This window comes from Gopherus evgoodei, chromosome 1 (genome assembly GCF_007399415.2).
Source record: "Gopherus evgoodei ecotype Sinaloan lineage chromosome 1, rGopEvg1_v1.p, whole genome shotgun sequence".
In the NCBI taxonomy this organism is placed as follows: Eukaryota; Metazoa; Chordata; order Testudines; family Testudinidae; genus Gopherus; species Gopherus evgoodei.
The window spans coordinates 24,885,619-24,912,194 of record NC_044322.1 but is presented as its reverse complement, the minus strand read 5'-3'; the positions used below and the strand labels follow the sequence as shown (position 1 = coordinate 24,912,194).

The following is a 26,576-nucleotide window of genomic DNA, read 5'->3' as shown; positions in this document are numbered from 1 at the left end:
CAGCGGGATGCTGGGCTCCTCTTCCCCGCACTGCTTAATGTTCTGCCTGGACTGTCATAGCAGCGGGAGGCTGCCTCCCCCTCATTTTATCTCAGTAACAAGTCACTGTTTCTTATTCCTGCATTCTTTATAACTTCATGACACAAATGGGGTGGGGACACTGTCACGGTAGCCCAGGAAGGTTGGGGAGGAGGGAAGCAACGGGTGGAGTTGTTGCAGGGGCAACCCCTGTGAATGGCATGCAGCTCGTCATTTCTGCGGGATCTGACATGGAGCAGCTGTGCTCTCTGATAGACTGGTTCTCTAGTACACTTGCCCCATATTCTAGGCAGGACTGACTCTATTTTTAGATACCATAAAGGAGGGATTGACTAGGGGAGTCATTCCCATTTTTGCCTTTGCGCCCCCGGTCGACCTAAGCCAGGGGCACCCATGATAGCAGCAGACAGTACAGAACGACAGATAACCGTCATCTCATTGCCAATTTACAATGGCAGCAGACGGTACAGAATGACTGATAACCATCTCTGCTATCATGCAAAAGAAAGTGAATGCTGCTGTGTAGCGCTGCTGTATCACCTCTGTCAGCGGCATCCAGTACACATACGGTGACGGTAAAAAAAAAAAGCTGAACAGGTTCCATGGTTGCTGTGCTATGGCGTCTGCCAGGGCAATCCAGGGGAAAAGGGCACGAAATGATTGTCTGCCGTTGCTTTCCCAGAGGAAGGAATGAGTGACGACATTTACCCAGAACCACCCGCGACAATGATTTTTGCCCCATCAGGCACTGGGATCTCAACCCAGAATTCCAAGGGGCGGGGAAGACTGCGGGAACTATGGGATAGCTACGAAATAGCAACCCACAGTGCAACGCTCCGAAAATCGATGCTAGCCTCGGACCATGGACGCACACCACCGAATTAATGTGCTTAGTGTGGCCGCGTGCACTCAACTTTATGCAATCTGTTTTACAAAACCAGTTTATGTAAAATCAGAATAATCCCATAGTGTAGACGTACCCATAGAGTATTCTGCTGAGTAAGGATTACTCCTGAGAGGTAGAGCTGTGGAACTGGGATCCTGTTCTTGAGTGAAAACAACGAGGAGTCCTTGTGGCACCTTAGAGACTAACAAATTTATTTGGGCATAAGCTTTCATCGGCTAAAACCCACTTCATCAGATCCATGGAGTGGAAAATATCTCCCTACTGTATTTTCCACTCCATGCATCTGATGAAGTCGGTTTTAGCCCATGAAAACTTATGCCCAGATAAATTGGTTAGTTTGTAAGGTGCAGCAAGGACTCCTCGTTGTTATTTCTGATTCAGACTAACACAGCTACCACTCTGAAACCTGTTCTTGAGTGGTGATTGCCCAATTTACATTGTTTTTGTGATGTGGACAAATATCTACTAGGAGTAGGATCAGACCCACACTGAATTTCTGTGTGACCTAAACCAGGATCTGATTCCAGACTTTCAGAAATGAACAGATTATGTGTTAATTCTGAAACTAAAATGTGCAAGTAATTTATTGCTCATATTACAGGTTAAACTTCAGGTGCATTTACAGCTGTAGGAATTGCTTCTGCAAAATCTCATTCATGAGTAGCCCAATTGACTTCAGTGGTGCTACTCTCATGAGTTGGCAGGGTTGAGTTCCAAGTGTTTGGCAGCTGTTAGAGTTGCTAATAAGCACATGCAATGTAAACAAATGTAGCACATTATAAAGATTGCATTTGTAACCTGTGACTGGAAGGCAGGGTGGGTTTTACAGGTCCCCCTTAGTGCCCCATCTGTAAAGGTTATGAGGTCCGGTCTACATTATATGTTCCGGTGGACATAAGCTGCCTTGCATCAGCCTAACGTGGAAGCATCATCACTTAAATTTGGATCTAGTAACATCACCTCCCCAAACAGTGTAGAGTCATGGTCGATGTAATTAAGTGAACATGGTGTCAGTGTAGACACTATGTTGCTTTCATCGACTGTTACTGGCTTTCAGAAGCCATCCCACAATGCCCCACACTGACAATACAATCAATACAAGCACTCCTGATGAGGATGTGCATCACCAATGCAAGAAGCGAAGTGTGCACACACACAAGTGATTTAATTACTCTGGTGGCTGTATGTTGACATAAGTTAGGTCGATGTAATTTTGTAGTGTAGACCTGGCTTGAGTCTGTTACAGCCCCAACCTGTAGCAGCTCATGCTTTTAGCTCTGGAGGACCCCAGAGTGTAGGCCAGGACGGTGACCATCACACAGTTATCTAGTGCCAATACAAAGGGGGCTTTCTATCTCTACTGCCCTGCTTTTTATTTAGTCTTGTAAAAATAAAGAAAGAAATTAAAGCATTTAAATTGGAAAAATTCCGATGGTGCTTTCAGCTTACTTGTAAAATATTTATGTTAGCCGTCAGTAGCTGAGGATCACGTTAGGAGCCTGAGCTACGTTATTTATGGTTCGGGATTACTGGGAAGAGATCAACCTCTTAGGGTATGTCTGCCCTGCAGTCGTGGGGTGTGATTGCAGACATACCCGAGCTTGCTTTAATGTAACTAGCTCAGGTCCTGGAGCAGTGAAGCCATGGCAGTATGAGTTTCAGCACAGGCTAGCTGCCTGAATAATTACCCAGGGTTCTGGGCAGGCTGGTACAGCCTGTGTACCTGGAGCTTCGCTGCTGTGGTTTTAACACTGGCGTGCTTATTCTACACAAGCTGCAGTCACATCCTGTGGTGCCCGTGTAGACACACCCTGGGATTTGTTCTCTTTCATAGTCTAAGAGTAGGATTTTCAAAGGGGCTGCCAGGACGTGGGTGCCCAGCTCCCACTGAAACTCCCAGACTTCATTCATTAAGCATCGCACATGGGTTTTGTGTACCGTAACACTAATATATCTTTCAACAAAGTGAGGGCATAATCCTGCAAATCCTTATTCATGCCAGTCGTCAGTCCTGTTGGCTTCGGCAGGATTACTTGTGAGACTATGGCTTGCTCAAGTAAATGAAGGTTTGAAGGATCAAGTCCTTGATAACCTTATGTTCCAATAATAGGACCCAATCCCAGTCACCCTCTTCAGTCTGTCAACGTGGTTCCTGTTCTTCTCACAGCACAGTGAGAGCACATGGCACTGAGCAGCGGACAAATAACGAGTTCCTTGCTCTGAAGGGCTAAGGGGCACAATCCTGCTCTCATTGACTTCGTGGGGTGCAGGATCTTGCCATAACGACCACCTCCTGCCCATTTTCCATATTGTCTCCAACGCTATGTATCGTACCATGCTATTCTGTACCATACTGGCTTGTGCCCTCTGGAACTTATCCTATGCGCTAAGCAGTGAAGCTAGTCAGAAAAATTCTGACAACACATTTCTTCCTTGGAACTTGTTGATTTGTTGAAATCGGACTGTTTTGAGTAAATGGCTCAGTTTTGAAGTTCTGCCAGAAACCTGTCAGCAGTAACATGTCCATTGGGAACCTACTTGATTTCCTGCCAGCGCAATCACCTGGCTCCTGGGTGTCTGCCTGTGAGCAGCTCTGGGGCAGCTCACCAAGCGGAGTGCCTTGGATCTCTCATGGCGAACTTTGAAAATGTTGGATTTCATTCCGAATCAAAATGAAACCAAATTTCAAAATTCTCCGTGAAACGGGACTGCCTTTCTCCACGCAACTTTGCTCAGCACCTCTCCAGATCGGGCCTGGGGATTGTTATATGAGGGCCCAGTCCTGCTTTCACTGTTTCAGTGAGAGCAGAATCAGCTGCCTAGCCCTTTGGGCTCTTACAGGGCTGTGATAAGGGCAGTGATCATGATGACAGCCTGAAGAGGGTGGTGAGATTTCCCCAGCGGAAAACAGCATGATGGTAGCTGGAAAGAAGGAGGATGCTTCTTTCCCAAAAGTCCATTGTCTTAACTAATGCTTCTCCCTCCCCCCAAAAAAATTACCCTCTCAATTAGTGCTTCCCCTTCAGTGATTTGCTCCTCTCTCGGGCTGCTCTCCCTCCTCACTCCCATCCCCCTTAAGGGAGCAGGACTCTTTGCTGTTTCCTCCCCTCTTCTGGAAATATCATTGGCTGTAGCTGCTCCACTCCTTCCCTCCATCTCTTGACTAAGCGAGAGCTGTGGCCTTCTCCCTCCCTTCCTGTTTAAAGGAGAAGAGGCTCCTTGCCTCCCTATCCCAGGTGCTGCCTGAGCAGGAGGAGGTGACCAGGCATTCCAGGTTGTAGTTGGGTCCTTGTTTTTACTGTCTAGTTTTTTATAGTTGCCCAACACCATAGCATATGAGCTGACATCCGCAAAACCATCTGGGACCTCTGGATGGCTCCTGTAAGCAGAGATGTCTGGTCACCCTAACACTGAACAGTGTTTCTAGTGAGAACTCAAATGCTTTTCAAACTATATTCTCTCTTCTCTTCTTATTGAGAAGGTCACAGGTCTGATTATGTTGGCTATATGCAGGCAGTATTCAAGCTTTCCAACACAGCTCTGTCAACGCAGCTCAGTCTTGACCAGCAACTCCCTCAAGCAATATCTGTCACTTGGGCTTAGTTTCCTAATCAAGAAAAATATTTACTTGGACTAAATTGAAGATGCCAGATTAACCCATTCTCTGCCTGACATTCACATAGATAAGGTTTCATTGTACGCACATTTAAGGATTAGCTATAACACTCATGGCTAACACACATTTAAAAATAAAAATCCTATCATAATGCTCTAGAAAGAGTAGAAATTCCCACCTACTCTGTCTTGGCTCTGTTACAGGCTCATGGAATTTTGCAGCATGTTCTCATTCTGAAATGAGATATTCCATAGTACTAATGACATGGGATCCTTCAGCACCAGTTATTTCTCATGCCGAAAATGTACATGTTATGGAGACGGCAGCTTCCCAAAGTTCACACTGATTGCCAAGCCCCTCCTTTAGGATGAGAGTCCATTTTTACGATGTCTCCATCAAGGTTATCAGCTTGTGAACAATAAACAACTCAAGAATGCAAGGTTCTGTGTGGCAGAGACAGCTAAAGTATTTGCCAGTAAGACCTTGAAGGAGGTTGGGTTCAAAACTTTCCAAAGATTAGCAGCCACCACCATTATATTTATATGTTGCTACAGACCCACTCTCTCCTCCCCAAATTCTCATACAACAAGGATGAAACAGTTTATAAAAGACAGACACAAAACTTGTGTCTAAATGGAGCTGCAGAGCATTGTATACTCGAGGCTGCTACTAGAATACTTGGAGCTGATCCTCAGCTGGTTTAAATGAGCATAACTCCACTGAAATCGGGGGCTCTGCCCCTTTAAATTTCTAGTGCTCCGTTTAAAAAGACAGAAATGTAGAGAATTTTAACTTTAAACAACTCAATTGTAGCTATTGTATGCACACACTTTGTATGTAAAAATCCCTTTAAAAATCCTATTTCCCCCCTTTTTTCTTTTGCATTATGGCTTGCTTTTACTGACATCACCTTTTAGGCATTTTATATTAAAATATATGTGACAACCACCAGATCCACTTTCCTGCAGCTGGGCAGCATGTTATTTTTTTTGTACTAATACGCCGTAACAGTTCTTCTCTGTACAGTGATCTAGAGATCCGATTCACCACATGTTCACTGTGTTTTTTGGCTACCAGGTCAGGAGTAATGGGGAGAAAGAGCTGAAGCCTGTATGTTAACAATTCACGTTGAGTCCATGAAACATGCTCTTCATAATTAGGGAATGAAGGAAACCATTTTTCCAGTCTCCCTTTATGGTTTTTGTCAGGGAGTCTGACCACTTCATCGAGATTCAAGGCTAAGGAAACCATTTGCTATGAGACAGTCACTATCCACAACCAGGGGATGATTTAATGTTATTTGATACAAAACCTTATTCCACGCACTCCTAAGGTTTCTCATACAAAAATCATCCTCAAACTTGCTCTGCTGTCAGATTTCACCTATGAGAAAATTTGAGTCACTGGCCGAGCCGTGGCCAGAAGAAATGATTAAAGGGTCTGGGTCTGCTCTCATAATTGTGCCAAAGAGCAGTGGAGTAAGTGGGCATCCGGGGTTCGAATCAGATCTTAGTTACACCAGTGTAAGGGCCAGATTCTGCATACACTTACACTCATGCGCACAAAGGCCTGCTCATGCATATGAGAGCTCCAGATTTAGCCCTAAATCCAGAGTAATGCCATTTAAATAATGATTCTTTAAACTCAATAAGCTAAACTCAGTCCTTCTGCAAGTAGTTAGGACTCAAATGTGAGTTACCCACTTTGAAGGGGCACTTCCTCCTTGAATCTTCTGTAAGGAAATGAGGCAATTTCCTGAGAGGACACCTGGGAATCTTCTCCATCTTATGGAGAGAGATTTAACCTTTAGTCCTTCTGACATGGGATAGATTCTGCATACCCTTTGATATTATTTCATTTATCAGGAGATACGATTCACCCACTTCTTGTCACACTCTGCTGTGGTTTGGGCCTGATACACAAAGACATTCGTTTCTTATTTCCATTATTTCCTATGACTGCTGGCAACCTCAAGATGGTGAAAGATGCACATCTCATCCATAAGTCAATTATTGGACAGTGACACTGTTTGACTCTAATATTAGTGGATATTTTATACGTTGACTAGTTAACCTTTTCCATTCAGTGATGCCAAGTGCAAAGCCCCGAGGCTGCTTTTTAGCTACTGATTAGTAGATCTGACTTTCATACTCCTACAGACAACTGATGAGTTATGCAGCTTTCAATACTGTTAGATTCAGTTCGATTAAATTCTGTTTCTCTCTGTAATTTTTGCCCTCCAAAAAAGTGTCTTGCCTTATTCTAAGACATGGACTTGAGATGGATTTTGAACACCCCAAGATTTTTCAGCGTTCTAGGATTTTTGTTTGGCTCCATCTCAGCTTTCTATCCAGGCTTCTCTATAAGGCCCATACTCCAGGTAAAGCTGTTCTGTGATGTACGGTTGGCAACTAGAGCTGGGTGAAGCTTTCTGTGCTAATCATTTTTTTTTGCCCAAAAAATGCAGATTTGAGTTATTGACTGAAACAATTTGAGTGTGGGTTGCTTTTTTTATGTGGCAAATTATTTCAATTGAATTTTTAAAAATTGAAAATGTCACAAAGGCCTGTTTTGGCATTTCCAATCAATGTTTCAACTTTTGTTTTGAAAAGATGTTTTGTTTCAGAATTTCACTATTTTATTTTTAAAAAAATCATTTCCATTTTTTTAACCCAACATGAAATTTCCAACTTCTTTGTATCCACCAGGAAAAAAAATGGAAATGGGCTGACCCATTTTTTGTTTTTTTACTTTTCAGTTCAGTCACCAAACTGAAAAAAAATCAATGATTCACACAGATCTATCAGCAGCATAAACAGCAGCAAAGAGTTTTGCTTTGCAAACTGTCTTGTTTTAATGATTATTCAGGATCTTTTTGTGTGCTATTCAAGAGAGTAGGAGTTTTGAAATGTCAGTCAAAATGCACTCTGACTAATCTTGGGGTTTTTTTTCCATCCCAGATTTGCTAACACCAACACTAATGTACAAGGAATTATTATATATGGATGTTTCCAAAGCTGAAAGAAGAACATCTTTGGAAATCTACTCCTCCCTGAGCACATGTGCAATAAATGTAAAAATGCAAATTAAATAAGTACAAGCCAAGCAGGGTAGCTCCTATGTTTCCCAGAGCTCCCCTCCTGGGCTTGTGACCAAAATACCAACTTCTCCTTCCCTCTGTGAGGGAATAACATCCCCTTCTTCTAAAGTTTTTTAGCCTAAATAGATTCAGCTGCATCTGTTTAGCTAGCTGGGCATTAACCCCTGAAAGCCTAGCTCACTGGCTGCATTGTCAGAGCCTCCTCTTAGATACACTGAGTTGAGGTACAATAGGACTTGGGGTCCACTTTAAGGAACCAAAAGACTGAGCACCCTATTACACAGACAGTGCAGTGCACTAGTCCATTAGGATGAGATTTACAAAAGTTGGGCTTAGGTGTACAAAACTTGAGCACTTAAACCCCAGTTTTAGAAGCCACAAAATTCCCACTCAAATGCTGCTGAGCTCCATAGGAATTAAACTCACTCTGCTCCTAAATTTCTACTGTACAAGTTCCCTGGGCACCTGTGTTTCTGTCTCTGGCATGCGCATTGCTGCCTCCCCCTAGTTGTTCAGATGCCTGACCCTCACAGCAGTCCATGAACACTCCTCTCCTCTGCCTGTCTCATCAATGAGGGGGCCTGATCCGGTAGGCTTGCTCAGAGGTTGCCTTCCAGATCAGGTCCCATTCAAAATCCGTCCGGAGCTGGCGGTGCCCACCGAATAATTCTTAGCTCAGTGCTTCGAGTACCCTCCCTGAGCGTTCAAATCCTTTCTCCCCCTCTGCCCTGAGGGAGTGATTGAATCTGAGTCTGCTGCATCCCAGGTGAGTGCTCTAACCACTGCCTGAAAGTTGTAATCTGAGCATCACCATCTCATCCTCCTGGCCATTTTGTGTGAAGCTCAGTGCCTGCCTCACTTGCTCTCATGATTTGGGCACTTAAGCTGCCGACTCCCAGAGAGCAGTTCCCTGTTGTGGATCACAAGCAGAGATAAGGACCTCGCTGAAGCCCAGATTTAAGTGCCAAACTCTGAGAGTTAAGACCCACCCCTCTGATTGGTGTCTCCCATTGACTAGTTTAGGAGCCTCCCTGCCTAGCATGCTAGTTTTGGTGAATCGCATTCTAAGGCACCAGTCTCTCCCCCGCATTGTTTTAGGAGCCGAGATGCCTAATTCAGGCTTTGTAGCTCGCAACAGGGCCACCCGGGGGAGGGGGGAGCAAGAGGGGTAATTTGCCCTGGGCTCTGCAGGGGCCCCCACGAGTTTTTCGGGGCCCCTGGAGCGGGGTCCTTCACTCGCTCCAGGGGGCCCGGAAAACTCTTGCGGGGCCGGGCCCTGGAGCTTCTTCCGCTCCCGGTCTTTGCCGGCAGGGGGATCCTTCCGCTCCAGGGCGGAAGGACCCCCCACCAGTGAATTACCGCCGAAGTGGGACCTGCCGCTGAAGTGCAACCCGGTCTTCGGCGGTAATTCGGCGGCGGGGGGCCCTTCCATTCTAGGACCCACTGCCGAAGTGCCCCGAAGACCCACAGCAGGGGCTCCCCACCGCCAAACAGGACCAGCTCTAGACATTTCGCCACACAGGGGGCGCCCTGCCGCTTGCTGGTCCCGCGGCTCCGGTAGACCTCCCGCAGGCACGCCTGTGGATGCTCCACCGGAGCCGCGGGATCAGCGGACCCTCCGCAGGCACGCCTGCGGGAGGTCCACCGGAGCCGCCTGCCGCCGACGGCCCCAGGCCCCCGGAATCCTCTGGGCGGCCCTGGCTCGCAATGACTTTCTAGGCACCTAAAAGTTAGGCGTTGTTATGCTTAATGTCTCTGTGCCTAAGTCCTTTTGTGACTCTGGGCCAAGATGTCTAAAGTTAGGGTCCTAAGTTCATACCTAAACGCCTAAAGCAACCTGATTTTCAAAAGTGCTGAACATCTAGTAGCTCCCATTAACATCAGTGGAAGTTTGCAGATCTGCCATTTTAAAAAACAACGCTATAGTTGTTCTTGTAAATGGAGCAAATCTGATAGAGAGAGACTGGCTTAAATACATATTGTCTCTCAATGTAATCCAGGGACGTAGTGCTGCCGGAGGAGTCCAGAGCATCACTATAGCACCAGAAATATGGAGTGATGCTCCAACACTTGGCACTCTGGCAAAATCAATGAAATTTGGCCCCAGCCCAATATCCCTGCTAAGCCATGCACATGCTTACTGCTGCAATAAATGCCATCTGGCTGGGACTCGAGAGTGTGGCCGGAACCTTGTCCTGCTCTGCCTACTGTCTTGCCAGAACCTGCAGAAGCCCCCTTTATACTGGGGAAGCCTTGAGCCACCAGAGTAAGAAGTGGAGTGGGGACTCCTGCTGGGAGGGAACCCGGTTGGCTGGCCCCTGCTCTGTCTGAAGGGCCCTCCTGACAGAACTCATGGCAGCGCCTCTCCATGCTTGGGACCTACACAGCCCCTCCACACAATTCCTTGAACCTCCCTGCTTTTTCCTCCGGTAAACTTGGTCTTTTTCTCTTGACTCAGATTCCCAGAAAGGCTGCTGGGTCCATGGGAGTTTTGCCCTGCCCTTGATCTCTGGCTGTTGAATACACCCCCTGTCCTGGCCCAGGGTCTTAGTGACCCCCTGAACCTGATCCATCCACTTAACCCAGTCTGCTCAGCTGGGCATCAGTTTCATAAGGCTCAGGCTAGGAGTAGACCAGTGTTCAGCACATTGGTGGCCATTACACACACTCACAGGGTGTGGTGACCTTTAGCCTTAAATTTCAGCTTGTTCCATAGTGGTCCTTCTTCCAGCAGCTTTTGTCCTCTGAGACCATCATTTTGAAGGCCTGGTTCCAGGCTCCCCACATTTGGCTAGTGTGAGCCAGGGCCTCCCTCCCTTCCTGCTTCTACCCAGATGGTAATTTACACTTCCAGAGAGCTGCCTGCTTCATTCAGCAGTTGAGTCAGGAACAATACTCGGGCCTTGTCTACAATACAGAGTTTTGTCGATGCAAGTTATGCTCACATACAGCTACTGCTGTTATTAAACTGCTGCTGTGTGTCCACACTATGCTCTTTGTGTCGGTGAAGCGCAGCCGCAATACCAGCTCTTGCATCAACACACCAGAGAGCAGTGCACTATGGGTAGCTATCTCACTGTGCAACTGGCCACAGGGTGCTTTGGGAAGGGTTTGCAATGCCTCATGGGGCAGGCACAGTGTTGCATAATGCTGGTTTCTCAATCCCATTGTTCCATGGGCATCCTACTAGATTGCCAGCCGCTTTTCAACTGCCCTGGTAACCTGCAACCCAGCCATTTCTGTCAGAAAGCATGGATCCTGCACTGCTCTTTGGTATTGTGATGTGTGTTATGAACACAAGGCTATAAGAGGAGCCCAATGGGGGGCTATTTGGCTGGGGGATGCCTTGAAGGAGCGTATTAACACTGAGCCACAGTAATTCGTGTTGCTCTCGTGTGTTGAGCCTGGCAATTTTTGTTTGCACCGTGCTATGAACCTTGCAATGATTGCTGGGTGTGCCCCAAAAGTAACACATTTTAATCACTTCTTAAAGTAGCACTCGGAAATGTGACCAAACTGACATTGCTGAACACTAATACATGAAGCCCACAGAGGTGTGGGGAGGGGAGTGTGTGTGACAGGGAATGTGTGTGTGTGTAAGAAAGAGAGTGAGGCAGAGTGTGTATTAGGGGAGTGTGTGTGTTGGGGGAGAGTATGTCAGCATGCTCTCTTTAAGTTCAGACAATAGCTGGAAGCAACGAATCCTGAAGCAGAAGCTGGTGCACAGACAGCTGGTGTCCCCCTGTCTTCCCACCCTAGCTCAATGTAGACTGGCACACTAGTGGGGATGTGAGGACACCCCGACATCAACCTTGGCTCTGCACAGCACAGCAGTCTCTCCCCTCATTCCCCACAGCAGCCATTGCAGTCCTAGTGCTGGGGAGAGCAGGATTCTGGGTTTTGATTCTGTGATTCCCTCAGAGTTCTCCCACAGTCTCCTCTCCCCGCAAACCCAGGAGAGCCGCTCCCTCCCATGTCATCCAGGCATGGGCAGCTGGGCAGTAGCTATGTGAGCTCCCCAAACTAAGCAGTTTCAGAACTTCCCAGGGCTTTGAGAGGGGAGGGATGCATGCCTGTGTAGCTGGGTGCAGGACAGCGGAGTTCAAAACAGTGAGCAGAGCGGTCACGGTGGGCATTGTAGGTTACCTCCTGAAGGCCAGTTATGGCAACGTAACGAATGCAGCATCTACGCTGACGCTTTGTGGTTCTAACTTTGCCTCAAAAAGATCCACGCTGCTCATGGAGATGGTTTACTCTATCAGCAAAGCAGGAGAGTTTTGTCGGCGGGAGGAGCATCGTAATATAACAAAACTGTATAGTATAGAAAAGGCCTGAGTCTTTGTGGCCAGGAGCAAAGAGGGGAAGGGGGGAGAAAGGGAGGGAGGAGGGGAAAAGAGAAGGGGAAGAGGAGATGTGGAGGTGAAGGAGAGGAGAGAGGGGATGGAGGAATGAGAGAGGCACAGGACTACAGCTCCCCAACCTCTACTGCAGCTGCCCCATATCCTTGTCCAGGGGCCATTCTAGCCATAGGCAAACAAACTAGGCAGTTGTTCCCTAGGATGACAGGCTGATTTCTGGGAGAAGTGGTACCACAGACTATTCAGTAGAGAGGGGTCAATTGCAGCTCGCTCTAATCTGTAGCACTTTAACTGCCCAGTATAGACCCTGGTGAGGCAAACGAAAAGGTGGCGTGCACAGATGATACCTTTAGGGAAAGAAACACTCAACAGAGGGAGGAAAAAATGTGTATTTTTATTGGTGCCATCAGAAAATTATTTCAGTACTTTGCCTGGGGCATGGTTATATGTCCTTTTACTTAGCACAGTCTAGGAATATGAGCTACATTTCAAAGAACTTAGGGTAACCGTCAGCCTCTACAATCCAGTATTCAACAGAATGGAAGATGCTGTGGCTAATTACGTATTGACTGAGTAACGAAAATGAATAGATTGGGAAGGCAAAGATCTGTCTAAACAGGATGAAAATATAATGATAAGCTAAAATCAAATGAGCGTGTCCCCTGCTCTCTCTGTCTTTATACTGATTAACATATAATAAGGGTCAAAGATGGGGCTTTTGGTTTTTTAGTTGGCTGTTTTAATAGTCTTTTTTTTAGTTGCATGGCAGTATGGATTCTTATGTTTGGTTTCTGGGACACAGTGAGCACGTTTTCAAGAGTGTTCTGTGTATTTGTGACAACACTTCTTTGCATTTGGTGTGCAGCCCCATGATTGGTGAATGCAAAGCAAATGCTATTTGAGCTCAAATTGCAAGTTTTTCTGTGAGCAAAATTGTGGGTTCAGATATCAAGATTTGGGGGTTGATTCCCATTGCATAACTCCCCCTTTGCAGTAGTTTAACTCCATTCATTTAGTTCCAGTAGATTTAAAAACTGGAGTAACCAATTTGAAACAGTGGTGACTCAAGACCTTGGCCGAGACCCTTTTGAAAATTCAATCAAAGTAGCACAGTCACATGCCACAGAGGCCCCATGAGTAATTGCTGAAGATAACTAAGGAAAAATGTTAATTCTCACTATTAGCTGTGTGACATTAAGCAGACAGAAAATGTCCCATTGTGCACCTTTGTTCATAATCCTGCTCTAGGAGAGATGTCGGTAATCCTTTATTTTAGAGTAAACCACCTGATACCATTCCAAATTTTCAGACTGAGTAAAGTTTGAGACCAGTGTAAAAATGCTTGGAATCTTAAAGTGTATATTCAAAATATCTTTAAAGTCAGTTCTCTGCTTCAGAGGAAGTCAGGAAAATTCTCACATCACAGCACAGGAGTAATGTGAGTGTTCTGGAGCCAGAGTTCTGCAAAAGTTGCAAATTCCTCAAGGAAGTACTGTAGAACAGAGACCTGTAAATAATGGATTACAGTAATCCAGCCAGGAAGTGATAATGGCATGTCTAAATATTTTCCTTAATTGATTGCAAATTATGTCCATTATCCTCCTTCCAAAAAGATGTTTGTAGCTGTTGTTAGTCTTCCTTTGCATTTTCTAAATGGTTGAGCAGGCCTGATGTCATTTGTAATGAGAACTTCGGCTCCGATTGTAAAAGGTATTTAGGCACTTAACTCCCACTGAAGATATGGGCCTTCAGCTCTAAAAGACAAGTCAAAAGCATCTGGATGGGAGTTTTTTCACAACATTTTTATTCTGTCAGTTAAACCTAATTATGTCAAACTCTGATATTTTGCTAAGCATAGTAGAAAATTAAAGTCTATGGGTGAAATCCTGTCCTCGTTGAAATCAAGGAGGGAGCTTTGCTATTAGTTTCAATGAGGCCAAGATTTCATTCAGTAGGCCTGATTTTCCACTCTGTTTCACCAGTTTTATGCTGGTGTGGCTCCCCTAACTCTCAGCTGGAGGAGAACAGGTCAGACAAATCAATCAGAACAAACCTGTGCCCCAAACAGTATTAACAATTCTCAAGTAAAAATTCCACCAAACTGGCCTAACTCTCAGCCTTTTACAGCTTGCAAATTCCAAGAAGGATTAAGTCCCTTTTGTCAGTCTTGTGAAGCAAATTGAAACTTAACTGAGGGTTCGTTTGTTTTGTTTTTTTTTAAATCTAACACTTTATAACAGATGCAGCAGACTAGGAGAGAATAGGGATTTAGAACAAAAGCACAGCTATGATTCAAAGGAACTTTAAGGGATTCCTCATTTACCTATTATTGCCATTCTCCCAGCATTGTAGGCCTTGTCTGCACACAGAAGTTGCCCTTGTTTTTCTTTTTTAAAACCAAATCAGCAAAACCCTTTCAGTTTATGACTAGCCAGTAGTGGTTTAGCTTGCATCTAGAACACATGTTTAGTCAAACCAGTGCAACTTTGGGCATGTCAGCATAGGAAGTTAAGCCACATTAACTAAAGGGGTAAATTTAAAGTGCATTAAATCCTTGTGTAGATGCTCTCATTCAGAAACAAAGTGACCTTAGTTTGCTTTTGATTTAGAAGTGAATTAAGCTAACTATAGGATTCTGTGCTACCTCTGAGTCTGAGCCTACCTAAGTCTGAGAGTATGCGTACACTGCAATAAACTCCTGTGGATGGCCCGTATCAGTTAAGGTGACCAGATGTCCCAATTTTATAGGGAGAGTTCTGATATTCAGGGCTTTTTCTTATATAGGTGCCTATTACCCCCATTCCCTGTCCTGATTTTTCACACTTGCTTTCTGCTCATCCTAGTATCAGTTGACTCAAGCTGCAAGACTACTTGGACATTTTTGCTTAGGCTGGAGCCTCCTCTCTGCAGGGTCCCAGAGCTCAGACTCCAACCTGAGCACAACTAGCTATCTGCAGTTTTATAGTCCTGCAGCCCAAGCCCTGTGAGCCCAAATCAGCTGACCCAGGCCAGCAGTGGGTATTTTACTGCAGTGTAGACATACTCTGAGTTACCTCTGAGCCCAAGCTTGCTTAAGCCTGATGAGTCATCTCTGCACCAGAGTGGGATGAGTCACCAGAGGCAGTTACCTGCAGATCTTGATATAAGCCCCATGCCATTCCTTCAACCAGGGTTCAGCCAATCCACAGGTGAGGACCCATCCAGGTGATCCCAAGCCAAGTATATAGGGTCCTAAGGGAAGCATCTTTCCAATCTGCTCAGTGTTGCTACCTGGTTGGGAGCATTCTCATTGCTAGTAGTTTCAACAGACTGCTTCTACTCTGGCCTATGCCAACCAGATCTTGCTCTAGCCTGCATCTGCTGCTGCCTCAATCAGCTGCCTGGCAATTCTGACAGGTTCATGGGGGTAGAGGGGGTTAATGCAGTTTAACTAATGTACTTTAAATTCACACCTTTTGTTAATTTGGTTTAACTTCATATGTAGACCACTGATTCAGCTAAAGGCGTGTTAGAGAAGAGTCTGGCCCAAGGTATGTATATTCCCTTCTAAAATTCCTTGAGGTGTTTAGTTTTGGTGGCTTTTTTAGTTTTCATTGTGATACTGCTGCTGTGGATGAAGCTTATCAATATGAGTCCTACTACATAAGAGCTGTCATAACAGATCAGAATAATGGCCCATTTAGTCCTGTGTCCTGTCAATGACATTGACCATTACCAGGTATTTTGAAGGAAAGTGAAAGAAACTCTTATAATAGACAAAAGTGGAATAATTTACCAATAGGAACATCAGACTAAGTACATGATATGCCTGAATGTGCTCATATTACCATGTTGCAGCAGAGAATTTAGAAGGCTAAAACAAAGATTATTCTAGACCAGGGGTTGGCAACTGATGGCACGCGAGCCAATTTTTAATGGCACACGGCTGCCTGATGGGACTCCGCATGCCACTAAAAATCTTGCCGACGCGGCAAGCTGCGGGGTCAGCGGCCGGAGTGCCGGCCCGAGCGCAGGAAGCCTCTGTCCCCACCTGCCCCTACAGCCCTGCCGCCCCGTGTGCAGCGCTCTGGGAGCTGGGGCTAGGCGCTCCCGCGGGGCAGCGTTTGGCTCCGTGGGGAGGGAAAGATGCTCCCTGCTCATCTGGAGCCCTGCTGCTGTGTGCACAGTGCTCTGAGGGGCAGGGCGAGGCAGGGCAGGGCTCTGGATGAGCAGGGAGCCTCATGGTAAGGGGACCGTGCGGGAGGGGGTGTTGGGTAAGGGGTGGAGGCAGTCAAGGGACAGGGAGCAGGGTGGGTGGGATCCCGGGGGGTGGTTAAGGGTGGGGGCAGTCAGGGAGCAGGGGGGTTGGATGGGGTATGGGAGTCCCAGGGTCTGTTTGAGGGGTGGATAGGGGACAGGGAGCAAGGAGGGTCCTGGGGGAGCAGTTAGAGTGGGGGGGTCTGTGGAGGGGGTGGTCAGGAGACAAGGAGCTCCTTGTGGAGGGTTGGATGAGTTGGGAGTTCTGGGGGGTCCTGTCAGGAGGCAGGCGTGTGGAGTGGGGTTGGGGCAGGCAGGGAGCAGGGAGGGGTTGTATGGGTCCAGAGTTCTGGGGGTCCTGTCAGGGGGTGGGGAGTGGTTAGATAGGGAGTCTATCTGGGTGCAGGGGTGTGCGTAAGTGTTGGGGCAGTCAGGGGACAGGTAGAGGGTAGGGTCCTAGGAGGTCAGTCAGGGGGAAAAGGGGCAGGGGTCCCAGGAGGGGGTAGTCAGGACAAGGAGTGGGGGGCTTGGGGGTTCTGGGGGGGCAATCACTCAGCCCTCTGCCCTGAGCCCTGACCCCCCCCCCAGCCCTTTGCCCTGAGCCCTGCACCTCCACACACCCCCAGGTGCCTGCCCTGAGCCCTGTACCACCCAGCCCTCTGACTCTTTCACCCCCCCATGACTCCAGCCCTGACTGGCACCCCCACACATACCCAGCCCCCCTACCCTGACACCTGGACCCCCTCACCCCCAGCCCTCTGCCCTGACTCTTGCACCCCCCATGTCCTCAGCCCCCCCCAAATCCCATGCACCCCACACATCCCCCTGCCCACCCTGAGCACCAAACGGGAGCCCCTTCACCATCACTCACATTCCCACCTGCACTCCTCACACCAAATGGGAGCTGCCCAGATGAGTGCCGCCACACCCAAACCTCCTGCCCCAGTCCTGAGCCCCCTCCCTCATTCTAGCTCCTGGTCAGACCCTTCACCCCCAGCCCTGTGCTCGGTCCACTCCCACTCTCAACTCAGTGCAGAGAGAGGAAGAGAATGGGCCAGAACCAGGGACAAGGTAGGTACCCACTGTATGAGGGCAGGGCTGGGACCTCAGACTGGCACTGGGCTGAGCGGGTCCAGCAGCTGGGATCCCAGCTGGCAGGAGCCAGAGGATGGAACCCCTGAGCGGCAGTGGGCTGAGCCGCTCAGCCCGCTGCTGGTCTGGGGTCCTGGATGCTGGCCCCGCACAGCCCGCTGCTGGTCTGGGGTTCTGGCTGCCAGACCCGTCCTAGCTGGGGTGCCGGCCACAGGCCTCACTCAGCCCACTGCTGGCCTAGGTGAACAGAACCCCACACCAGCAGCGGGCTGAGCGGGCCGGTGGCATAAGATCAACATTTTAATTTAATTTTAAGTTAAGCTTCTTAAACATTTTGAAAACCTTGTTTGTTTTACAATACAACACTAGTTTAGTTATATAATATATAGACTTGTTGTCATAAACAGACGGTTAAGGGTTAATGTCTCTTTTATCTGTAAAGGGTTAAGAAGCTCAGTGAACCTGGCTGACACCTGACCAGAGGACCAATGGGGGGACAAGATACTTTCAAATCTTGGTGGAAGGAAGTCTTTGTTTATGCTGTTTGTTTTGTTTTGTTCGCTCTTGGGGCTAAAAGGGGCCAGACGTGCAACCAGGTCTTTCTCCAATCTTTCTGAAACAGTCTCTCATGTTCAAAATAATAAGTAGTAGCTGGAAAAGGCGGATTAGTCTTATGTATGTTTTCTTAACTTGTGAATGTGAATTTTGCTGGAAGGAGTTTTACCTCTGTTTGCTGTAACTTTTAATCTCGGGCAAAGTGGGAAGAAGTCCCTCTAGTCTATATGAGCTGAAGACCCTGTAAACATTTTCCATCCTGGTTTTACAGAGATCATTTTAACTTTTTCTTTCTTTAATTAAAAGCTTTCTTTTTTTAAGAACCTGATTGATTTTTTCCTTGTTTAGGACCCAAGGGGATTGGGTCTAAACTAACCAAAGGATAGGTGGGGGGAAGGTTAATTCCTCTGTTTTAAGGTAGCCTCTCAGGGTAATCCAGGGAGGGGAAAGTCTGGGAGGAGGAAGGAGGGGGAATGGTTTATTTCTCCTTGTTTTAAGACCCAAGGGGTTTGGGTCCTGGGTCCCCCAGGGAAGGTTTTGGGGGGACAGGGAGTGTACCAGACACTGGAATTTCTGGTTGATGGCAGCGCTATCAGATCTAAGCTAGGAATTAAGCTTAGAAAGGTACATGCAGGTCCCCACTTTTTGGACACTAAAGTTCAAAGTGGGAAAAATACCTTGACACTTGTAGAGAGAGACCTTCTAGAAAACATTAAAATGTATGACCGGCACGCGAAACCTTAAATTAGAGTGAATAAATGAAGACTCGACACACCACTTCTGAAAGGTTGCTGACCCCTGTTCTAGACTCTACACAGAGATGTAAACAAAACACAGGATCAAGAGAGCAAAAGGTCTGATTCTTCTCCCATTTACACTATATTAAAGTCAAAATGAATTCTACTGAAATCCAAGAAGTTACAATGGGTATGAAACTGGTGCAATGAGAGGAGAATCAGGCTGTGATCTCTAGCCTGTTTGTACCACATAATAACAAAACTTCTATGTAGAATAGAGATGAAAAGTGCTGCTCGGCTTCCTGGCTTAATTTCTTTGCCCTCTTGAGGGATGGAAATGTTGTAGGTACACAGTGGTTTTGGCTAACACAGTATTCTTTGTTTCCAAATGATCAGCACAGAAATGGGCATATTTCTCAGATCTCCTTTTGTTTAAAAACTCTTAGGTCTTGCTTCCACATATCCTATTTAATTCTGTTAAGGTTGTTATACCACGCCTATCACTGTAGTAATCTGAGAGCCTTCCAGAGGTGCATTAAGCAATGTGACTAGCCTATGTCACATGTGGTTCTACCTTCCTCTGTTATTCTCCCTAGGAGATAAATGGTATAAGATATATTTTAAATTAATTTTTGGGTGTTAATTTTTTTAACACTTCATTTTTATATTATGCCTGTTACACCCTGTTTTTATTATTGAAGCTGAGGTCAGTGAAGTGCAATAGCCCTGGGAACAGACAATGCCAAGGCTTTTGGTGGCTCTGAGGTTCTGTGGAGTTCTTTCCACAGTCTTGGATCAGCCCCACAGAGCTCTGTCTCCTGTACAGATGAGCTTATAAAATAAACTGGGTAAAGAAGGGTGTCCCTAGCCTCTGTTCGTCAGGATGGAAATGGATGGCAGGAGAGAGATTACTTGATCATTGCCTGTTAGGTTCACTCCCTCTGGGGCACCTGGCATTGGCCATTGTCGGTCGACAGATACTGAGCTAGATGGACCTTTGGTCTGACCTGGTACGGCCATTCTTATGTTCTTATGAGCTTTCCCCTTGCTGTGGGCATTGTGCCTGTTGACCCCAGTCCTGAGGCTGGAGACTTAGATGATCTTTTAGGTATTCTTGTTTCAGGACATTGAGCTCCTTGATGAGAAGGGCTGAGACTGTGAATTTTACTATATACCAGGGGTTCCCAGACTGTGGTATGTGTACCTAAACTTGATATTCGATCCACTCAATTCATAACATAACAATTGTTATGAAGGTGGGATATGAACCAGTGAATAGCTACATCCTATAATCGACGTTTTCAGAATGTATCCTTTTCTCTTTAGATTGGCATAGAGGTCCTGATTCTCACTGTCACTAAGGCCACTTAACCTTCCTCTGGCAATGTTAAGGGGTCTGAAAGCAGGTGTAAATTTACTCACCCTTTAAAGCGATTGAACCTTAAAGTGGATGTAAATGTACTGCTACAGTGGTTGTGATGGGGTGTACCAGGCCCTTTGAGGCGCCCTGCTGGAGGCCTTGTGGTCTACCACATCCTGCCCCAGGAGAAGAGCAGTGAAGGTGGGTCCTTCAGCCCTGCCTAGAAAGGCTGCAAGGAAGCAGTCAATCAGAGTGCAGCAGGCTCAGATAAAAGGAGCTGCAAGGCCTGAGCAGGTTAGTTACTGGCTGGGACCAGAAGAGTGAAAAAGGACTGGAAGATGGAGATACTCTCCAGGTGAGGCAGCATGGGCGAGACTCTGCTCAAGCAGGGAACAGAGAGAGAGAATCCAATGACCTGTAAGCCTAGGGTAACAGGTAAAGGTGATGGGACTGAGTGGGAATCAGCCCAGGGAATGCAGCAGGAAGAACCATTAAAGGAAGCAGTATGAGGCTGCTGTTTGTAGGGTCCCTGGGTAGGGACCCTGAGTCACAAGTGGGCCTGGGTTTCCCCGCCAGTCAGCAGGGAAAGGGCCTAAGCCCCAAGGAGGGGATCAGACTCTTTACTAAAAGCCCAAAAAAGGGGCTGGGGTTTAAACAGGCCCAGAGATGAGGCTCAAGACCCTGGAGAGGGCCAACCATTTACTGAACCTTTGTTACCCTGGAAGGGGATTAATCTCAAGGGATGACCTGGCTGGAGAGCTGGGGCACCAAAGAACAGGTGAAGACAGAGTCTTGAGGGAGAAAGTCCTTGAGGCAGTGCTCTGTAACAGGGCAGGGATGGACTTAAAGCTAGTCCAGAAGGGGCTGAGAACTGAGTCCAGAGTCAGGGCTAAAGACACCGTCAGGGGCACAGCGATAGGCCCTTTGTTACCTCAGAAGGGGTTCATTCACTCATTATTGACTGTGTGGCTTGGGCAGAGGGCTGAGCCACTGAAGACCTGCCTGACTAGATCAACACCCTACAGAGGGCACTAGGAAAAAATGAAAGTTGCAGCACCACACCCAGCTGACAGGAGGAACTCTTGAGAGGTGAGTGTACTTCCTCACAGTGGTTTAAAGGGGCCTTAGTGTAAATAAGATTCAGGCCCTTCATCTCCATAATGACTTGTATTAGGCCATGTCTACATCTAAAATTTTGCAGCGCTGGTTGTTACAGCTGTATTAGTACAGCTGTATAGGGCCAGCGCTGCAGAGTGGCCACACTTACAGCAACCAGCGCTGCAAGTGGTGTTAGATGTGGCCACACTGCAGCGCTGTTGGGCGGCTTCAAGGGGGGTTCCGGGACGAGAGAGCAAACCGGGAAAGGAAACCAGCTTCGCCGCGGTTTGCTCTCTCGGTCCCGGAGCCAGCCAGCAAACCGCAGGGAAGGAGACCTGCTTGCTCGGGGTTCCGGGACCGAGAGAGCAAACCGGGAACGCCGCGGTTTGCTCTCTCGGTCCCGGAGCCACCCAGCAAACCGCGGGGAAGGAGACCTGCTTGCTCGGGGTTCCGGGACCGAGAGAGCAAACCGGGAACGCCGCGGATTGCTCTCTCGGTCCCGGAGCCACCCAGCAAACCGCAGGGAAGGAGACCTGCTTGCTCGGGGTTCCGGGACCGAGAGAGCAAACCGGGAACGCCGCGGTTTGCTCTCTCGGTCCCGGAGCCACCCAGCAAACCGCGGGGAAGGAGACCTGCTTGCTCGGGGTTCCGGGACCGAGAGAGCAAACCGCGGCGAAGCTGGTTTCCTTTCCCGGTTTGCTCTCTCGGTCCCGGAACCCCGAGCAAGCAGGTCTCCTTCCCCGCGGTTTGCTGGGTGGCTCCGGGACCGAGAGAGCAAACCGCGGCGTTCCCGGTTTGCTCTCTCGGTCCCGGAACCCCGAGCAAGCAGGTCTCCTTCCCTGCGGTTTGCTGGCTGGCTCCGGGAACGCGAGAGCAAACCGCGGCGAAGCTGGTCTCCTTTCCCGGTTTGCTCTCTCGGTCCCGGAACCCCGAGCAAGCAGGTCTCCTTCCCTGCGGTTTGCTGGGTGGCTCCGGGACCGAGAGAGCAAACCGGGAAAGGAAACCAGCTTGATTACCAGAGGCTTCCTCCTTCCACGGAGGTCAAGAAAAGCGCTGGTAACTGTCTACATTGGATTACCAGCGCTGGATCACCAGCGCTGGATCCTCTACACCCGAGACAAAACGGGAGTACGGCCAGCGCTGCAAACAGGGAGTTGCAGCGCTGGTGGTGCCCTGCAGATGTGTACACCTTCAAAGTTGCAGCGCTGTAACTCCCTCACCAGCGCTGCAACTTTCTGATGTAGACAAGCCCTTAGTGTATAAACCAAAACTGTACAGGAAAGAAAGGGAGATCTGGTATTAAGGAGGAGCACAACACATTTTCCATATTAAAAACACAGGATATTTTCAGGAAAAGGTCAGTGTTTGAATGAACGCTGCTAGGCAGGCATTCAGAGAAACCTTTACAACAGCGCTTATGTCAACACCTTTCAGAATGCAAATCTGCTCTGTGAGAAGAGTCACAGTAAAAGTTACACATGAAATCTATAACTGAGACTATAGTGAGAGCACTGACTCAAGCCATTTTAGGAAAAGAGCTCTGCCGTTAACTCTCTGTACAGGACCAAACTAGATGGTTGACCTAGGCCAGGGATCGGCAACCTTTCAGAAGTGGTTTGCCGAGTCTTCATTTATTCACTCTAATTTAAGGTTTTGCATGCCAGTAATACATTCTAACATTTTTAGAAGGTTTAGTTATATATTACAGACATAGAAAGAAACTATTGTTGTATGTAAAGTAAATAAGGTTTTAAAAATGTTTAAGAAGTTTCATTTAAAATTTAAATTAAAATGCAGAGCCCCCCGCACCAGTGGCCAGGACCCACTGAAAATCAGGGCGGCACGTGTGCCATAGGTTGCCTACCCCTGACCTAGGCTATCCTTGACAATGCCAAGCAAAGGAACTTTATTTTTCATGTGTATCTGCACAGATTTATTTCAAATAACATCTTGTACTGAAAAACAATTGTCTTGGTACTTTAGGTGCTCTATTTGTGGAGAAGTTCTGCAGCTAAAATGTTGCGGGGAAAGCATTCCCCCCGCCTTTACAGAGAAAGCAAAGCTCTTAGGGAAAAATCTTGGATCTATACTGTAGATTTCTTCTCCAGAGTGTGGTTGTTACTGCATATTCTTTTCACTTGGACCTCATGTGGAACTCCCATCAAGATCAGCAGTAAGGATCAAAGAGCAGAATTTTGCCCTAAGGGAACAACAAGCCAGACCTCCTGTGGGTAATCTAACACCTGCAAATTCCCTTAGTTGGCAAGGAAAGGCTGTATAGCCTACCATAGAGTGTCAATTTTTTGTTGTTGCCAAAACTGAGTTCAGATAGTGGTATTTTTTTGTCTTGTTTCTCAGATATGTTCTGTTTTATTTTCTCAGTCAAGGCCTTTTTTTTTTTTTTTTTTTTTTTTTTTTTAATTTAACTAAGGCATGGTCTACACTTAAAAATTAGATTGACCTAGCTGTGTTGCTCAGGGTGGCGAAAAATTTCACAGCCTGTGCAATGTTGTTAGCTTGAGCTAACCCCCAGCATAGACACAGTCAACCTAGCTGAAGCCTGTCGGACAACTGGATTAACTACTTTGACAGAAAAAACTCTGACAGTGCCGGAAGCACCTATGATCCGATGCTACAGTGGCACAGCTGCAGCCACTGTAGCGGCTGTAGTGTAGACATACCCTAAGTTATCCAAAATACAATGGGCCATATTCTCACCTGGTGTCCATTTGCCATAATTCCATTCAATTGATTTGGCTCTTTATATTTAATAAAGGTATTTAAATACCCTTTTGATGAACAAACAAAATATAGTGGGCCAGATTTAACACTTCATTACTCCAGTTCTATGCCAATGCATTTCTACTGAATTCAGTGGAGTTATACTAGTTTTACGGCAGCATAACCGCTGTGAATCGAGCTCCTTGTATGGTGTCAAATCATTTCTGATGCATACAGATCTTGGTTTGCACTAAAGCAGCACTCTTTGGGCCAGATCCTCAGGTGATGTAAATCAACTTTACACCAGCTGTGGATCTGGTCTTCTATTTTAACATTTTAGCCTTTTATATTTTAATATTTTAAGTATTTGTTTTCTTTGTAAGTCTAATTACTATCAGTCTTGTGGCTTGGGATATCTCCCATCACTGCAGTATCAAAATGCTCCTACATTATCATGTATTAGCTTCTAATGGCTGAGCTACAAGCCTGCGTAGTCTAAAGAACGTATTGGCTTGCTATTACAAGTGGTTGAAATTCTTTCCTTTAATTTTTTTAACAAGACTTTTTTTTTAAATGTTTTTTTAAAATGAAAAAAATAGGAAATTTTAACTGTCTTGTTTTTTCCAATGAGAGCTGAAAGCTTAAACACTGAAATTTTAGTTTCCTTTTTTTTTCAGCTGGATTAAAAAAAAAAAATTCAAACCCCTCTTTTCTTTTTTCATTGTGTTCCTGTGAAAAGAGGAAGGGCGTGAGGGGAATCCTGAGAACCAATCTGAAAAGAAAAACTTTTTTCAGCTTTCCAGAAACCAGAAAACTTTGGAAGTTTTGACTCTGTTTAACAACAAAGCTTCCTAAAACATTGCTTTACAAAATATCAAATGTTTTCATATTCTTTAAAAATTTTCATAATCTTTTATTTTTAACTAAATCTACTTTATATATTCAAAAGTAATAAATTCCTTTCTTAAAGTTTTATTTAAACTTCATAATCACATTTTCTAATTTGTCATATTTAATTACTTTTATTGCATTATAAAAAGCTCTATTGCCTTTCTTCTATCTTTGCATTTGTAGATGCTGTACCACTAGGGCTAAATTTGTGCCAGCAGGTATCACTGTCAGAGTGACACGGTGGGGCATGATACATAAAGGACTGGAGCTGATAAATATGGAGGGTCATCGTTTTGCAGGAACTTGAAGGCAAGGACAAGAATCTTGAACTCTGGAGTTATTGCTTTTGAGGGTTCTATTGAAATAAAAAACACGAAGATGCTGCTGATATATTATATGACCACAAAAGAATCTCATAATTTGTGTGCTTTTTCAACTAGCCAACTGCCAGCAATAAGAAATATTTTGCTAATGTTACTGGCCAGTTAGCTACTGGTATTCAAAGCAGGAATCCCATTTCACTTACTAGAATAGTACAAGTAGTATTCAGATTAGGCTAAGCAGTGTGTTGTAAGAGTCCTGATGCGTATGTTGGCACTGAACATACAGCTTGAAACATCACCTAAAAAACTTCCTACCACACACTCCTTATCTCTACCTGTCAGAAGAGATAATAGCTGTATTGACTCCTGAGCATCTGTATCATTTCACCATGAAAAAGGATTGTTGGTATGGAAATTTTTCACAGCAGTAAGGCACTTCCTGATTTCACTTTAAAGAATGTAAGCATTCATTAATGCATTGCAGTAGTAAATTGCATAGTGACTTTCATCTGAGATATTGAAAGCACTTGAAATGATAATACTCAGCTGTTATATATGCCTTTTCATCAGTAGATCTCAAAACATTTTACAAAGGAGGTCATAATCGTTATCCCATTTTACAGATGGGGAAACTGAGGGACAGAGAGGAGAAGTGACTTGTCCAAGGTCACTCAGCAGGTTAGTGTTTGGGCCTGATATGTAAAGATCTCAGTTAAAGTTCTTTGCAGTATATGCGGGAAAGGCGACAGTATCACAATTTATATTAAAAATGAGATTGAAATCATTTGTGGGATTTATTATGATTAATCAGGACCCCATTGGGTTGGTGCAGTACAAAAACTGAGGTAATCAGTGTCTCCCACAGAACACCAGTACTAGTTCCAGTTCCACCCCATCTATTAACTTTGCCTCTATGATGAGTAATGGAGAGATTTTTTTGGCAACATTCTCTGGCTATAATACTGCAGCAAGACAAATATCTTAGCTCGCTTCTCTTTTACATTCAGAAATCTGACAAGTCATACAGGTTTCACTCATGCCAGCCTTTGTGTCTGAGGGGAACTGTACCTGCACAGCCATTGACTGTGCTTTTTGGCACTAATATTTCATTACTTAGTGCCCTTGTTTGCTTGCAAACACTCTGATAATGCAACAATACTCTACTCTTTCTAGCAAGCGTGAATTTCAAAAGAAGTGGAGTTTGGAATCCATTCAGAGGATATTGCCAACTTCAGATGCTTACTGGAGTAGTCCCTAGAGTCTGCAGAGTTGGTCTGAAAATCTCCTGAGAACAAATTATCTCATCAGATTTCTGGCAACTTCTGTTTCTAGTACCAGCTGGAAAGTCTGTGAGAACATCTTACATAGGGTATTTTGCTACTTTCGTTTCCAGACCAAGTGGAGGGGGGGAAATTGATTCTCAGGATATGTCTACGCTGCCATTAAAAACATGTGGCTGGCCTATGCCAGCTGAATCTGGCTTGGGCTGGGGGGCTGTTTGATGGCAGTGTAGATGTTTGGGCTCGACTGGAGCCTGGGCTCT

At 46.1% G+C, this 26,576-nt stretch overlaps 1 protein-coding gene across 1 annotated transcript in view; it reads left to right on the top strand.

Moving 5' to 3' along the window:
• MAML2 (mastermind like transcriptional coactivator 2) overlaps positions 1-26,576 on the top strand; it is a 304,115-nt gene that overhangs the window by 132,519 nt on the left and 145,020 nt on the right. The gene's annotated exons all lie outside the window — the stretch shown is intronic.